The sequence below is a fragment of the Orcinus orca genome, chromosome 7 (genome assembly GCF_937001465.1).
Source record: "Orcinus orca chromosome 7, mOrcOrc1.1, whole genome shotgun sequence".
NCBI lineage: Eukaryota > Metazoa > Chordata > Mammalia > Artiodactyla > Delphinidae > Orcinus > Orcinus orca.
Genome location: NC_064565.1, coordinates 58,177,848 through 58,194,977, shown reverse-complemented (window position 1 = coordinate 58,194,977; position 17,130 = coordinate 58,177,848). Strand labels below are relative to the sequence as shown.

At 37.2% G+C, this 17,130-nt stretch overlaps 1 protein-coding gene across 4 annotated transcripts in view; it reads right to left on the bottom strand.

Annotated features, from left to right (window-relative positions):
• The window catches only part of PPIG (peptidylprolyl isomerase G), a 42,820-nt gene that overhangs the window by 7,999 nt on the left and 17,691 nt on the right, over positions 1-17,130 (bottom strand). The gene's annotated exons all lie outside the window — the stretch shown is intronic.

The window sequence follows — 17,130 nt, the reverse complement described above, 5'->3', positions numbered from 1 at the left end:
AATGATTAAGAAATTTAGCTTTGGTTGAACAGCAGACTTACAACAGAGGGTAGTGGTAGTCATTTGCCAATGATTAATAAATATGTTTTGGGGTCTCTACAAAAAGTAATTTCAAATTTAAATTTTATTTTGGGTTAAGGAAGTTTAATTTTAAAAGGGGTCCCAAAACTCAAATGCTTTAAGGATGAGGAAACTAACACAAATAAGTGAGGTTAACCAGGAAATGGAGGAAGATATGACAGACTGGACAGAGCTTCGCCCACCTAACAGTATTCTAATTCCAACCATGGTGGACTTAAAGAAGTGAATTCAACAATCTGATTAAAAAATGGGCAGAGAACCTGAATAAACATTTTTCCAAAGGAGACATACAGATGCCAACAGGCACATGAAAAGATGCTCAACATCACTAATCATCAGAGAAATGCAAATCAAAACAATGAGATAGCACCTCACACCTGTCAGAATGGCTATTATCAAAAAGACAACACATAACAAGCATTGGTGAGGATGTGGAGAAAAGGGACCCCTTGTGCACTGTTTGTGAGAATGTAAATTGATATAGCCAGTATGGGAAGTAGCATGGAGGATCCTCAAGAAGTTAAAATAGCAGTGCCATATGACCCAGCAATTCTATTTCTGGGTATTTATCAAAAAAAAACTAAAACACTAATTCTGAAAGATATATGCAACTCAACCTTCACTGAAGCATTATTTACAATAGCCAAGATATGGAAGCAACCTAAGTGTCCACTGATATGTGAATGGATAAAGAAGATGTAGCGCGCGCGCGCACACACACACACGCGCACACGCAATGGAATATTACTTAGCCATAAAAAAGGAAGGACCTCCTACCCCTTGTGACAACATGGATGGATCTAGAGGGTATTATGCTAAGTGAAATAAGTCAGACAGAAAAAGACAAATACTGTGTGATTTCAATTATATGTGGAATCTAAAAAACAAAACAAATGAACAAACATAACAAAACAGAAACAGACTCATAGATACAGTGAAGAAACTAGTGGTTGCCAGAGGAGAAGGCGATTAAGGGGGTGGGGAAATAGGTTTATGGGATTAAGAAGTACAAACTTCCAGTTATAAAATAAGTCATGGGGATGTAGTGTAGAGCACAGGGAATATAGTCAATAATATTGTAATATCCCTGTATGGTGACAGAGAATAACTAGACTTATTATAGTGATCATTTTGTAATGTATAAAAATATCAAATCACTGTTGTATACCTGAAATCAATAGGATATTTTCAGTCCATTATGCCTTAATTAAAAAAGAAGTAAGTGAATTCAGGCTAAAGCTGGGACAATATTGATATATGGATAACTACAATACAGTGGAACAGAAAATACATTAGAATCCAGATATAGGTAAATAAAATATAAATCATTTATCCTTCTTATCGTATATGAATTGTTCCACTGGCTAACCAAATAGAAGATGAAGGGAAGATGCTCTTTATCAAAAGTACTCCAAGAATAAATGAATAAGGAATTACAGAGTTAGAATATCACCATTTCACAACTCCTAAGGAGGCACTGCCCACCAATGGCCACTGCAGAGCACAGAGACAACCTGTCCTAAGTGACCCTTGCTCCCATCAAATAGAATTTAAAAAAATCAAAACTATATCTGATCAATTTTCTAGATCTAACTACAAAGTTATATGAAATAGAAGCACAGAAGCAACACATTACATAACAGAAGGATGCAATCCGTAAAATTCAGTGTGTGCAATAATGGGAAAGAAACACTACAGGACAAATGACCTAGCTTGTTCAACAAATAAATCTCAAGAAACATAAAAAGAAATGGTGGGATAATCTATTAAAAACAAAAAAAATTTACAACACCAACCCAAATGTTTGAACCTGATTTGGATTCAAATTCAAACATCAAAAAATTAACATTAACTAAACAATTAGAAATTTGAACACTGTTAAGGATTTCTGACATTTAGGAACATATGTGTATATATGTCTGCATATGATTATGGTACGGTTATTTTTTTCAAAAGAGTCACCTTTTAGAGATAGTGAAATATTTATCAATAAAATGTTATGCCTAGAATTTACTTCAAACAGGAAATGGAGAACTGTCCAAGGACAGGTAACATGAGATTAGCCATAAATTAACTGGTAAAGATGGGTAATGAACATGGGTAATTTGTTATACAATTTCAATCACTTTTGTACATGTTAGTATTTTCCATAATTAAAAAAAAATCAAAGAGAACAAAGACAATATCTTTGGACTGACTGTTGGCTGTTTACAGACCTTAATTGAAAGGGTTAACAGCTGGTTTGTAACCTTTCTGTTAGCTTCAGAACACCTGAGGATTTGGCACTTGGTTGGCACTTGGCCAAATTATTCCTGAAACGTATTTACTTATTTATGACTGCATTGGGGCCTTCTCTAGTTGTGGTGAGTGGGGGCTAACTCTTCATTGTGGTGCACAGGCTTCTCATTGTGGTGGCTTCTCTTGTTGCGGAGCACAGGCTCTAGGCATGCAGGCTTCAGCAGTTGTGGCACACAGGATCAGTAGTTGTGGCACACGGGCTTAGTTCTAAGCTCCACAGCGTGTGGGATCTTCCCGGACCAGGGATCGAGCCAGTGTCCCTCCCCTGCATTGGCAGGAGGATTCCTAACCACTGCATCACCAGGGAAGTCCCTCTTTTAACTCAGAATTTATAGGAGTGTACTGAGTTACAGAGATAAATGAGAATCTGGCTGGAGTTACTGTGTACTTGCCCAAGGGTCTGTGGTTCACTGTTAAGATTATTTCTCTGATACCGAAGAGGTGCTGCTGCACTGGAGAATGGGAACAAGGTATAAAAGCTGAAGGAACTCAAGAGGTAATAGCTTCAATGAACTTATTAGGTAGTCTTCGTCACCCAGTCATGCTCCTCAGGACCACGAACCTATTAAGCTGAGATGCCTAGGATATATGCAAGTTCTGCCTAGAGCTCATGACATCTCTAATATGACGCTGCTGTTCAAGCTGTGCTGTTTCCTGTCCTATATCCTTTCTTAATGATAAATAAGCTTAGTGCTGAGTGAAGCCTATCTTGTCTCATGAGTCCAATTGTTTATCTGATACCAAAACCACTGTTGATGGTGAGGCAGTATGGGTATGCAAACTGAAAAACCTACTTGCATACACTAAAAACCTGAGGGGGGAGAATCAAACTTAAAGAAACCTAAGGAAGAAAATAAATTCATAATGCATATGAGTAACTCTAAATACAAATATCTGAGGCCATATAATATGGAGACAAAATAAAAATATTCCACATAAGCACAGAATACAGCTGTTAAAATTACTTGACAAAACATAGTAATGCTCTTCCCCATGATTAACAAAGCTTTATTCACCAGCTCCAATTTATATTTATTTTGCATTGTGATTCTTTCCTGAGAAATACACTGAAGTTGGTTTCGTTAAAAGGCAAGCCCAAGAAGCAAGAAGAACTACAGAGTCCTGCAGCCTGTGCAACGAAAACCACATTCACAGAAAGACAGACAAAATGAAAAGGCAGAGGACTATGTACCAGATGAAGGAACAAGATAAAACCGCAGAAAAACAACTAAATGGAGATAGGCAAAATTCCAGAAAAAGAATTCAGAATAATGACAGTGAAGATGATCTGGGACCTTGGAAAAAGAATGGAAGCAAAGATCGAGAAGATGCAAGAAATGTTTAACAAAGACCTAGAAGAATTAAAGAACAAACACCTAGAAGAATTAAAGAACAAACAAACAGAGATGAACAATACAATAACTGAAATGAAAAATACACTAGAAAGAATCAACAGCAGAATAAATGAGGCAGAAGAATGGATAGGTGACCTAGAAGACACAATGATGGAATTCACTGCCACGGAACAGAATAAAGAAAAAAGAATGAAAAGAAATGAAGACAGCCTAAGAGACCTCTGGGACAACATTAAACACACCAACATTCGCATTACAGGGGTCCCAGAAGGAGAAGAGAGAGAGAAAGGACCAGACAAAATATGTGAAAAGATTACAGTCGAAAACTTCCCTAACATGGGAAAGGAAATAGCCACCCAAGTCCAGGAAGCGCAGTGAGTCCCATACAGAATAAACTCAAGGAGAAACACACTGAGACACACAGTAATTAAATCGGCAAAAATTAAAGACACAGAAAAATTATTGAAAGCAGCAAGGGAAAAATGACAAATAACACACAAGGAAAGTGCCATAAGGTTAACAGCTGATTTCTCAGCAGAAACTCTACAAGCCAGAAGGGAGTGGCATGATATACTTAAAGTGATGAAAGGGAAGAACCTACAACAAAGATAACTCTACCTGGTAAGGATCTCACTCAGATTCGATGGAGAAATCAAAAGCTTTACAGACAAGCAAAAGCTAAGAGAATTCAGTACCACCAAACCAGCTCTACAACAAATGCCAAAGGAACTTCTCTAAGTGGGAAACACAAGAGAAGAAAAGGACCTACAAAAACAAACCCAAAACAATTAAGAAAATGGTCATAGGAACATACATATGGATAATTACCTTAAACGTGAATGGATTAAATGCTCCAAACAAAAGACACAGGTTTGCTGAATGGATACAAAAACAAGACTCATATATATGCTGTCTACAAGAGACCCATTTCAGACCTACAGATACATACAGACTGAAAGTGAGGGGATGGAAAAAGATATTCCATGCAAATGGAAATCAGAAGGAAGCTGGAGTAGCAATACTCATATCAGATAAAATAGACTTTAAAATAAAGAAAGTTACAAGAGACAAGGAAGGACACTACATAATGATCAAGGGATCAATCCAAGAAGAATATATAACAATTATAAATATATATGCACCCAACATAGGAACACCTCAATATATAAGGCAACCGCTAACAGCTGTAAAGGAGGAAATCAACAGTGACACAATAATAGTGGGGGACTTTAACACCTCACACCAATGCACAGATTACCCAAACAGAAAATTAATAAGGAAACACAAGCTTTAAATGACACAATAGACCAAACAGGTTTAATTGATATTTATAGGACATTCTATCCAAAAACAGCAGATTACACTTTCTTCTCAAGTGCGCACGGAACATTCTCCAGGATCGATCTTGGGTCACAAATCAAGCCTCAGTAAATTTAAGAAAATTGAAATCATATCAAGCATCTTTTCCGACCACAACGCTATGAGATTAGAAATGAATTACAGGGGAAAAAACATAAAAAGCACAAACACATGGAGGCTAAACACTACGTTACTAAATAACCAAGAGATCACTGAAGAAATCAAAAAATACCTAGAAACAAATGACAATGAAAACATGACGATCCAAGACCTATGGGCTGCAGCAAAAGCAGTTCTAAGAGGGAAGTTTATAGCTATACAAGCCTACCTCAAGAAACAAGAAAAATCTCAAATAAATAATCTAACCTTACCCCTAAAGGAACTAGAGAAAGAAGAACAAACAAAACCCAAAGTTAGCAGAAGCAAAGAAATCATTAAGATCAGAGCAGAAATAATTGAAATAGAGACAAAGAAAACCATAGCAAAGATCAATAAAACTAAAAGCTGGTACTATGAGAAGATAAACAAAATTGATAAACCATTAGCCAGACTCATCAAGAAAAAGCAGGAGAGGACTCAAATCAATAAAACTAGAAATGAAAAAGGAGAAGTTACAACAGACACTGCAGAAATACAAAGCATCCTAAAAGACTACTACAAGCAACTCTATGCCAATAAAATGGACAACCTGGAAGAAATGGACAAATTCTTAGAAAGGTATAACCTTCTAAGACTGAACCAGGAAGAAACAGAAAATATGAACAGACCAATCACAAGTAATGAAATTGAAACTGTGATTAAAAATCTTCCAACAAACAAAAGTCCAGGACCAGATGGCTTCACAGGTGAATTCTATCGAACATTTAGAGAAGAGCTAACACCCATCCTTCTCAAACTCTTCCAAAAAATTGCAGAGGAAGGAACACTTCCAAACTCATTCTATAAGGCCACCATCACCCTGATACCAAAACCAGACAAAAATAGTACAAAAAAAGAAAATTACAGACCAATATCACTGATGAATATAGATGCAAAATTCCTCAACAAAATCCTAGCAAACAGAATTCAACAGCACATTAAAAGGATCATACACCATGATCAAGTGGGATTTATCCCAGGGATGCAAGGATTCTTCAATATATGCAAATCAATCAATCTAATACAACATATTAACAAATTGAAGAATAAAAACCATATGATCATCTCAATAGATGCAGAAAAAGCTTTTGACAAAATTCAACACCCATTTATAATAAAAACACTCCAAAAAGTGGGCATAGAGGGAACCTACCTCAACATAATAAAGGCCATATACGACAAACCCACAGCAAACATCATTCTCAATGGTGAAAAACTGAAAGCATTTCCTCTAAGATCAGGAACAAGACAAGGATGTCCACTCTCACTGCTATTATTCAACACAGTTTTTGGAAGTCCTGGCCACGGCAATCAGAGACAAAAAAGAAATAAAAGGAATACAAATTGGAAAAGAAGAAGTAAAACTGTCACTGTTTGCAGGTGACATGATACTATACACAGAGAATCCTAAAGATGCCACCAGAAAACAACTAGAGCTAATCAATGAATTTGGTAAAGCTGCAGGATACAAAATTAATGCACAGAAATCTTTCATTCCTATACACTAATGATGAAAAATCTGAAAGAGAAATTAAGGAAACACTCCCATTTACCACTGCAACAAAAAGAATAAAATACCTAGGAATAAACCTACCTAGGGAGACAAAAGACCTGTATGAAGAAAACTGTAAGACACTGAGGAAAGAAATTAAAGATGATACCAACAGATGGAGAGATATACCATATTCTTGGATTGGAAGAAGCAATATTGTGAAAATGACTCTACTACCCAAAGCAATCTACAGATTCAATGCAATCCCTATCAAATTACCAATGGCATTTTTTACGGAACTATAACAAAAAATCTTAAAATTTGTATGGAGACACAAAAGACCCTGAATAGCCAAAGCAGTCTTGAGGGAAAAAAACGGAGCTGGAGGACTCAGACTCCCTGACTTGAGACTATACTACAAAGCTACAGTAATCAAGACAGTATGGTACTGGCACAAAAACAGAAACATACATCAATGGAACAAGAGGGAAAGCCCAGCGATAAACCCACGCACCTATGGTCAACTAATCTATGACAAAGGAGGTAAGGATATACAATGGAGAAATGACAGTCTCTTCAACAAGTGGTGCTGGGAAAACTGGACAGCTACATGTAAAAGAATGAAATTAGAACACTCTCTAACACCATACACAAAAATAAGCTCCAAATGGATTAAAGACCTAAATGTAAGACCGGACACTATAAAATTCTTAGAGGAAAACATAGGAAGAACACTCTTTGACACAAATCACAGCAAGATCTTTTTTGATCCACCTCCTAGAGTAATGGACATAAAAACAAAAGTAAACAAATGGGACCTAATGAAACTTAAAAGCTTTTGCACAGCAAAGGAAACCATAAACAAGACAAAAAGACAACCCTCAGAATGGGAGAAAATATTTGCAAACGAATCAACAGACAAAGGATTAATCTCTAAAATACATAAACAGCCCATGCAGCTCAATATTAAAAAAACAAACAACCCAATCCAAAAAGGGTCAGAAGACCTAAATAGACATTTCTCCAAAAAAGACATACAGATGGCCAAGAAGCACATGAAAAGCTGCTCAACATCACTAATTTAATTAGAGAAATGCAAACCAAAACTACAATGAGGTATCACCTTACACCAGTTAGAATGGGCTTCATCAGAAAATCTACAATCAAATGCTGGAGAGGGTGTGGAGAAAGGGAACCCTCTTGCACTGCTGGTGGGAATGTAAACTGACACAGCCACTATGGAGAACAGTATGGAGGTTCCTTAAAAAACTAAAAATAGGGCTTCCCTGGTGCACAGTCGTTGAGAGTCCACCTGCCGATGCAGGGGACATGGGCTCGTGCCCCGGTCCGGGAAGATCCCACATGCTGCGGAGCGGCTGGGCCCGTGAGCCATGGCCACTGAGCCTGCGCGTCCGGAGCCTGTGCTCCAGAACGGGAGAGGCCACAACAGTGAGAGGCCCATGTACCGCAAAAAAAAAAAAAAAAAAAAACCTAACTAAAAATAGAATTACCATATGATCCAGCAAGACCACTACTGGGCATATACTCAGAGAAAACCACAATTCAAAAAGACACATGCGCCCCAATATTCATTGCAGCACTATTTACAATAGTCAGGTCATGGAAGCAACCTAAATGCCCATCGACAGACGAATGGATAAAGAAGTTGTGGTACATATATACAATGGAATATTACTCAGCCATGAAAAGGAATGAAATTGGGTCATTTGTTGAGGCGTGGATGGATCTAGAGACTGTCATACAGAGTGAAATAAGTCAGAAAGAGAAAAACAAATATCGTATATTAACGCATATATATGGAACCTAGAAAAATGGTACAGATGAACTGGTCTGCAGGGCAGAAATTGAGACACAGATGTAGAGAGTAAACATATGGACACCAAGGGCAGAAAGCTGCGGGGTGGTGGTGGTGGTGGTGTGATGAATTGGGCGATTGGGATTGACATGTATACACTGATGTGTATAAAATTGATGACTAATAAGAATGTGCTGTATAAAAAAATAATAATAAATAAGATACAAGGATATATTGTACAACACAGGAAAAAAAAAAAAGACCCACTTCAGACCCAGGGACTCATACAGACTGAAAGTGAGGGGATGGAAAACGATATTCCATGCAAATAGAAATCAGAAGAAAGCTGGAGTAGTAATACTCATGACAGATAAAACAGACCTTAAAATAACGTTGTAAGAGATAAAGAAGGACACTACAAAATGATCAAGGGATCAATCCAAGAAAAAGATATAATAATTATAAATATATATACACCAACACAGGAGCACCTCAATCCATAAGGCAAATGCTAACAGCTATAAAAGAGGAAACTGAGAGTGACACAATAATAGTGGGGGACTTTAACACCTCACTTAAACCAATGGACAGATCATCCAGACAGAAAGTTAATAAGAAGCACAAGCTTTAAATGACACAATAGACCAGATAGATTTAATTGATATTTATAGGACATTCCATCCAAAAATAGCAGATTACACTTTCTTCTCAAGTGCGCATGGAACATTCTCCAGTATAGATCACATCTTGGGTCACAAATCAAGCCTCAGTAAATTTAAGAAAACTGAAATCATATCAAACATCTTTTCCGACCACAACTCTATGAGATTAGAAATAAATTACAGGGGAAAAAATGTAAAAAACACAAACATGTGGAGGCTAAACAATATGTTACTAAATAACCAAGAGATCACTTAAGAAATCAAAGTGGAAATCAAAAAATACCTAGAGACAAATGACGAGAACAGGATGATCCAAAGCCTATGCGACGCAGCAAAAGCAGTTCTAAGAGGGAAGTTTATAGCAATACAATCCTACCTCAAGAAACAAGAAAAATCTCAAATAAACAATCTAACTTTACCCAAAAAAAAAAGCAAGCCCATTCTCCCCACCTAATGTATTAAATATATTTCAAATAACCATTATTTAGTTTTCACTTCACTTTTCATGTAAGCATTTGAGCGAAGCAAAATATCACAACAATATAGAAGATCATAAAAAAGATTTATAACTATTTTTAGGGTAATATAATCTGCCCAAGTATTAGACGATATGAACTATGAAAGGAAAATAGGGGCTTCCCTGGTGGCGCAGTGGTTGAGAGTCCACCTGCCGATGCAGGGGACACGGGTTCGTGCCCTGGTCCGGGAAGATCCCACATGCCACGGAGTGGCTGGGCCTGTAAGCCATGGCCACTGAGCCTGCGCGTCCAGAGCCTGTGCTCTGCGACGGGAGAGGCCATAACGGTGAGAGGCCCGCGTACCGCAAAAAAAATTAACTAATTAATTTTTGAAAAAAGGAAAATAAACTGTGTTTTTAGGGAGGATGCCTTGGAATAGAACCTAGAAAGCTCTAAGGTTGAAAGGCTCCCTCTTTTCATGTTTCTCAACATTATTTTTTAGTGAAATTTAATTTATGTCCCCTTTTCCTATGAATCTGCTCAGAAAAAAAAGATAAAATGACTGAGAAAGAGCAGTTAAAAACAGAAGAGTAAGAAGAAAAAAATAGAGACATGCCAATATCAATAATAGTTCTAACAGAATGTAGCTTGAGTGTCAAAATTTGTGTTAACCTAAATTTAAAAATATGACTTAGGCACATCGGGAATCTGAAATTTTATCCTTCTCAGATCAACAAGTATGTTTAAGTGAATAGTACATAGATATATATTTAACATGATGCCAGGACATGGAGAGAAAGAACTGTAGAGTATAAATGGGGAAGTTCCATAGCAAACTTCTGCCTTCACAGAGTTTACTGTCTATTTGGAAAATAAGACCAACAAGTGTGAATTTAACAGCAAACAGCATCTGAAAACATACATTGAGTTGTAATAAATTTTCTAGAAACTCTGACTGTAAATTGTATATGGATTTATTAGTGAATATGGTCAATAAGGACAAGAGTAAAGTAGAAAAGGTTTGGAGAAGCACAGTCAGTTCTGCTGTTAGACAGCATATGCATTTCTTTTTTTTTTTTTAATTTTTTGGCCCTGCTGCATGGCATGTGGGATCTTAGTTCCCCAACCAGGGATCGAACCCACGCCCCCTGCACTGGAAGTGCAAGTCTTAACCACTGGACCGCCAGGGAAGTCCCCCAACATATGCATTTCTATAAATCACTGTGCCATGAAAAACTGTACAATAAAAACCACATGGCTTATAGGAAAAATGGGGTTAGGGGCACAAAACTCAAAAACTTCATCAGTGACACATTAAAAAAAAAAGATAGGAAACTAATAAAAATAGCAACAGAGGGCTTCCCTGGTGGCGCAGTGGTTGAGAGTCCGCCTGCCGATGCAGGGGACATGGGTTCGTGTCCCGGTCCGGGAAGATCCCACATGCCATGGAGCGGCTGGGCCGTGAGCCATGGCCGCTGGGCCTGCGCGTCTGGAGTCTGTGCTCCGCAACGGGAGAGGCCACAACAGTGAGAGATCCGTGTACCGCAAAAAAAAAAAAAAAAAAAAAAAAAAAAGGAATAGCAACAGAGCTTTCACACATGTTAAATAGTTAAGAAATACATAAATACGACAATTAAATACAGCACTTTGAGAAAATCATGGGTTTGCTTGTGGAAGTGAATGTCAGTAGGGCTATAGCTTGTGAGTTACTGTAAAGTTAGTGCAAGGGGGGTGATATGAAATTAGATGGAAAGTTTTAGTACAAACTGTACTTAGGCGTGGCTCATAACACACGTGATGAACTGAGGTAGCTTAGTAGATGTGTGAGGTGTGTGTATGTGTAAATTTTTTGGGGGGGGGCTGTGTTGTACAGCTTGCAGGATCTCAGTTCCCCAACCAGGGAATGAACCTGGGCCATGGGGCAGTGAAAGTGCCAAATCCTAACACCAGGCCACCAGGGAACTCCCCTGGGTATGTGTAATTTTTGTGTATTCCTGTAAAGCTGTTCAACTGCGTATGGTTTTCTGCACTCAGTATTTCTTGTAGACAAGAGCATGCATAGGCAAAGGTGAAACTGATGTTATGTTCAAATTGTCTTCTAATGTATCAACTGAATGGAATAAATGCATGCTTTCAAAACAAGCAGTATAGCAGAACTGACTATGTTAGGATTTGAAATAGGGGCAGGAAAAAGTAGTGTGGAGTAGTATCTGTAGAGTGCTTACAATGTGCTAGTAAGCACTGAACAAACTCCTTTATAGGTGTAATTTAAGGATGAGTAGATTCTGGATATAAAAGGGAAGATTTATTTTACAACACTTTAGAAGTATGAAGAAAGGAATGGAGAAATTGTGAAGATGGAATAGATTCATCTCTTCCTATCCTCCTGCTAAGTGTAAGTAGAAATCCTAGACATAATACAAAAAGAAACAAACATAAGAAGACTCTGAAAGGTAGAAAGAAGGCAGAGTGGCCAGGGATCTCTGGATTTGAAGGTGACATGGTGGTTTTCAATCTGTCTCCCATATACCTTAGACATCACGCTGAAGAAGCCTGCAACTCAGAAATGCCAACGGACACAGGTTTGTAAAAGCCCCAAGAAAGGCCTGCTCTCTCCAGACAGAGAAATAGAAAAAAGATGGTTTAGCAGGACAAAAAAATTGTCACCAATACCTGCTTTACTGTAAGCAAATACTAAGGGGGAAAATTAAAAAAAAAAAAGTTCACCAACTCCCTCTTGGCTCTATCAGCAGAGACAAAGTAGAGAATTTGGATTTCCGGTACCCTCCCCTTCAAGCAGTGTTCCCCTTCCCTTGCCAGAGTGATGTCAGTAGAGACAAAGTGGGAAGCCTGGGCTTCAGCTCCCCTCACTGCACCAGCAGGTGGCACAGATTTCAGAGAAGGAAGCTAGAGAAAAAGATTCTTTAAATTTACAGATGAAGTCCTGGGGAGGAGACCCCCAAGTTAAACTGACCAGAACTAATATGGCAAAAGGTTTGAGAATTAAACTACAGTGTTGAATAGCATCCGGTTTTTCAGTAGCATACAAATGAAACCAGAATAGTACTGCAAGGGCTCTGGAAATTGAATTATCATTGAAACCACAATCTACAAAAGGAGGCCAGGACCTAAATGCTAAACCTATATAAGGTGACTGCCTGCTAAAAATAGAAAACATAAACAGAATCCAGAGTTTCATAACATACAATACCCCAAATTTCCAGGACAAAATTAAAAAAATATATCACTAATAATTTCAAGAACCATTTTCAAGGAAAATCACAACTTAAGAAAGAAAAAACAATCAAAAGACACCAACACCCAGAAGACTCACATGTTGGAATTAACAAGGATTTTTAAAAAGCCATCTTAAAAATGCTTCCCCAAGCAATTATTAATGTTCTTTAAACAAATGAAAAGAGTTTAAAAATCTCAGGAGAAAAGAAGATATAAAGTATCAAAAGGAATTTTAGAACTGAAAAATACAATGATACAATAACTGAAATAAAATGTGCTCAATATCAGAGTGGGGATGACAGGGAAACTGTTGGCGAACCAGAGACAGACCAATAGAAATCACCCAACCAGAACATCAGAGAAAATTAAAAAAACAAACAAAAAATGAACAGAATTTACCAAAAAAAAAAAAAAAAAAAAAAAAATGAACAGAGCCTCGGAGACCTGTAGAACAATAAACAAAAGATCTAACATTTATGTTATCGGAATCCCAGGAGAAAAATTTGAAATTAAAAAAATTTTTTAAATAATAATGACAGAAAATTCCCTCATTACCTACAGGGAACAATGATTTGAACAACAGACTTCTCACTTGAAACCATAGAGGCCAGGAGGAAGTGGCCTAACACTTTTTTATGTGTTGAAAGAACTGCCAACCCAGAATTCTACATCTAGTGAAAATACCCATCATGAAAGAAAAGGAAATAACAACATTTTCAGAAAACTAAGATAGTTACCAGCAGACCTACCCTTAAAAAAATGGCCAATTTCTCCAAACAAAAGGAAATACAAGGAGGCTTGGAGTTGAGTAAAAATATGAGGCAAAGCAATTAACAATCAACTCATATAAAAACAAATATAAATGGCTCCTAAGGAGATGATAACATCAAATACCTTAGAGAAATGCTCATTTAAACCAGCTTTAAAAACAACAGCAACAACAACAACCAACCCTGTAATTAGGCTGGCAAAGATTAAAGAGTTTGATATTATGTGGCTCTGCAAAGGGCATAGGGAAATTAACTTTCCTATATTCTAGTGGCAATGCCTACCAACATTACAAATGCATAACCCCTATAATCTGTTAATTCTATTTCTAGGAATTTATATTATCAACATTCACATACACGTAGAATGGTATACAAAATTTGAGAATGGGAACTGATCGGCAGAAACAGAAAAAAGACTTTTCACTGACTATCCTTTTATGCTTTCTAAATGTTGAACAAAATCAATGTATTAAATTTTAAAACTCCCAAGTCTGACAACAATTGTTGTCACCCCGTTCTCCAAAAAACCCTACTTCCTGCCTAACCACTTAAAATCTATTTCAAAGTATCATTTATAAGCATATAGCCATCCTTAAGATAAAAGAACAACACTTTTTAACTCTTGGGCCACTTCTGGTTAGTTTATTTTAGATTATTTAGATTATGCAGTTTGCTTATCAATCACTATGTAAAAGAAATTCCCAACCCTGTTCACTGACCTTTGTTGGGAGGGGAGGTAGGATATGGTGTAATACTACTGGGTACTGACTTTACTAGTATGTTGTTAAGGTGAAAAAACAAACTTCTAGAACATTTTACTTGTAAAAACATATGGTAAGAAAATGCTGCTTTACTAGTTTTTTGAGAGGTGTAAATTTTATGCCAATGAATTTCACGTGAAGCCTTTATATTGAAGGAAATTTCAAGGCCATCATCAAAATAAGGTTTGAAATAAAGAAGAGAACTATACCTCAAATGAACCTCTTTTCAAAAATTTCAAAAATACTGGGTCTCCCCTCTAAACAGATTCGAAGTTTAACATCCCACTATTCTCCATTAAAAGTGTTATCACCATGGCTCTTAATTCCAGGATAAAGACACTGAAATGGGATCCTGTCACCATACAAATGAGTGTCTGATTTTTTCTACTGTCTCCTGAGTACAAGATTCACCAACTGCTTCCTCTATTGTGCTCTTCTTTCTGTACTGCCAGGTAATCTGTTTTCTACCACATATATACAAGATTTCTGCTCATATAACTATTTATTTATTGCCATGCTGCCATAACTCAGCACTTGTGTTTCTATGTACTCTGTAATATATCATCAGCCCCAACTCATGCTGCATAGCAAAGGTGGACAGACCTCTCTTTAACAACTGCAGGAAACTCTGAAGAGACCAGCATGATCTGAGATCATGGTAACTCTTGAAAAGCCAGGAAGTACCTTAATCAGGGTAGTGGTCTGTGTTCTATCCTACACTCTGCCCCTTGATAGCCTCTACAGGGTTGCAGTTTTGATTAGCCTCCTGTGTTCTCCTCTGCATCTGTTGGAAGGATCTTCCCCTCGACTCTGAACCTTCTCAGGCACATTCAAATAGCCACAAAAAGTAGAATTTCCAATCTCACAACAGCAAAGGGAAGGCCCAGGATGATTGCCCAGACTCACCAAGACCACTTACAGGTGGGCCCAGACAGTCATATTTCTTCAGAAGTCTTTTTGTTTTCTTTCAGGAAGTTAGAAAAAGAAAAAAAAAAGATTCGGTATTTATTTTTAAAGTGGGGAGTGTATCTCTCAAACAAGGTTTTAAATATGATGATGATGATGAACACCGCTGTGTTACACAAAGCTTTTTGACTATGTCCAATTTAAGACTGTAAGAAGGCCATCAAACTTATAAATTGGATGGAAGACTCAGCTCTGCCTAAAAAAAAAAAGATTTTATTGATGCTTGACAAAATCCATTCTGACCAATGTTCTGAATGGTAACTGAAGGACTGTAGAGTAACAGGTGCCAAACTGTGTGACCTCAAACATAAAGATCTTTTCCTCTTTCTATAGTGTGATCCAGAACAGAGCAGGCATGGAAGGTACGACTCAAAACAAATCTGGCCTTTCGGTAACTCCTGTGCAGACAGTAACAAAGGGCCAAATCTTCCCCAACTGATGAAACTGATAAGGGCAAGATATACTTCCTTAGCATGAGTCTGAGGAACACACACTAGAACACTACATCAACTTTCAGCACAACTTCCTGGCCACAATGGCATGGGCAAAATTAGCATTTATTGCTTCAAGTGAAAATATATTATAAAAACATAATAATATACAGAGAGTGACATTCATTCACCTTCTCATCCTTTCAGCAAATATTCATACACTGACCATTTAGTACCAAAAGAATCTTTACACCATATTTATTAGAGTCTATGATAACATTTATGGTTTAAGATGTAAGCTTTTTAATTATCTCTTCTAAATATGTAAACCACACAGCATCCTTAACTTTTATAAGCAGAGAATAGATCCTAACACAAGATCCTTGAAGACGATAAAACACAAGAAAAAAGCCAAAAAACAGTTAAGTACAGAATAAAAGATGAATACTTTCTAGATGATGTGGGAAGAAATAATATCTTAAACCAAAATATTCCAATTGTACTGACAACACTTTGAAGAATTAAATAGCAGAAGATTCAGGGTCTAAAATATGCAAAGATTTAGATTGCTTTTTAGTTTCTATTTTTTCAAAAAAAGGTAAGATACTCAACGACACTTCATTCTTTCTGAATCATCACGAACACAAGGCATACATTATAACTGCTGTTTGTAAATAAGGATAGCCAGACTCTTGAACACAAGAAGTTAAACAGTCCCAGTATGAGCTGCAGCAATATTCCTGTGATGGTTTAGAAGGTATATATTTGACATAAAAGAGAAGAAAGTGAAATCATTAGAATCAAAGTGGAATGCAGAGAAAGAAAATTAAAAATAAGCCTTCTCCAGGGAATTCCCTGGAGGTCCAGTGTTTAGGACTCGGCACTTTCACTGCTGTGGGTCCTGGTTCAATCCCTGATTGGGGAACTAAAGAAAAGCAAAATAAAACGTGCATATTACAGAGCACATCAGTATACCTAAAATTTGAGAACAGAATGTTCTACTTAGGGCAATTCTGAAAGGAATATTAAAGACTTTAATGAGTTAGCAACATGTAACAGAAAAAGCTCTCAAACATGCCAGATGCTTCTGAATCTAAGCAGTGCATGAAGGGGAAATAATTTATTCCCGTGAAGTTTATTAGTCTATGTTAATCTCTTCAACTGTCATCCTCCCCACACCATCTCTTTCCCTAGAAGAATATTTATTTACCATGCTATTTAGACAGCTACACTTTTTTTTTTTTTTTTTGCGGTACGCGGGCCTCTCACTGTTGTGGCCTCTCCCATTGCGGAGCACAGGCTCCGG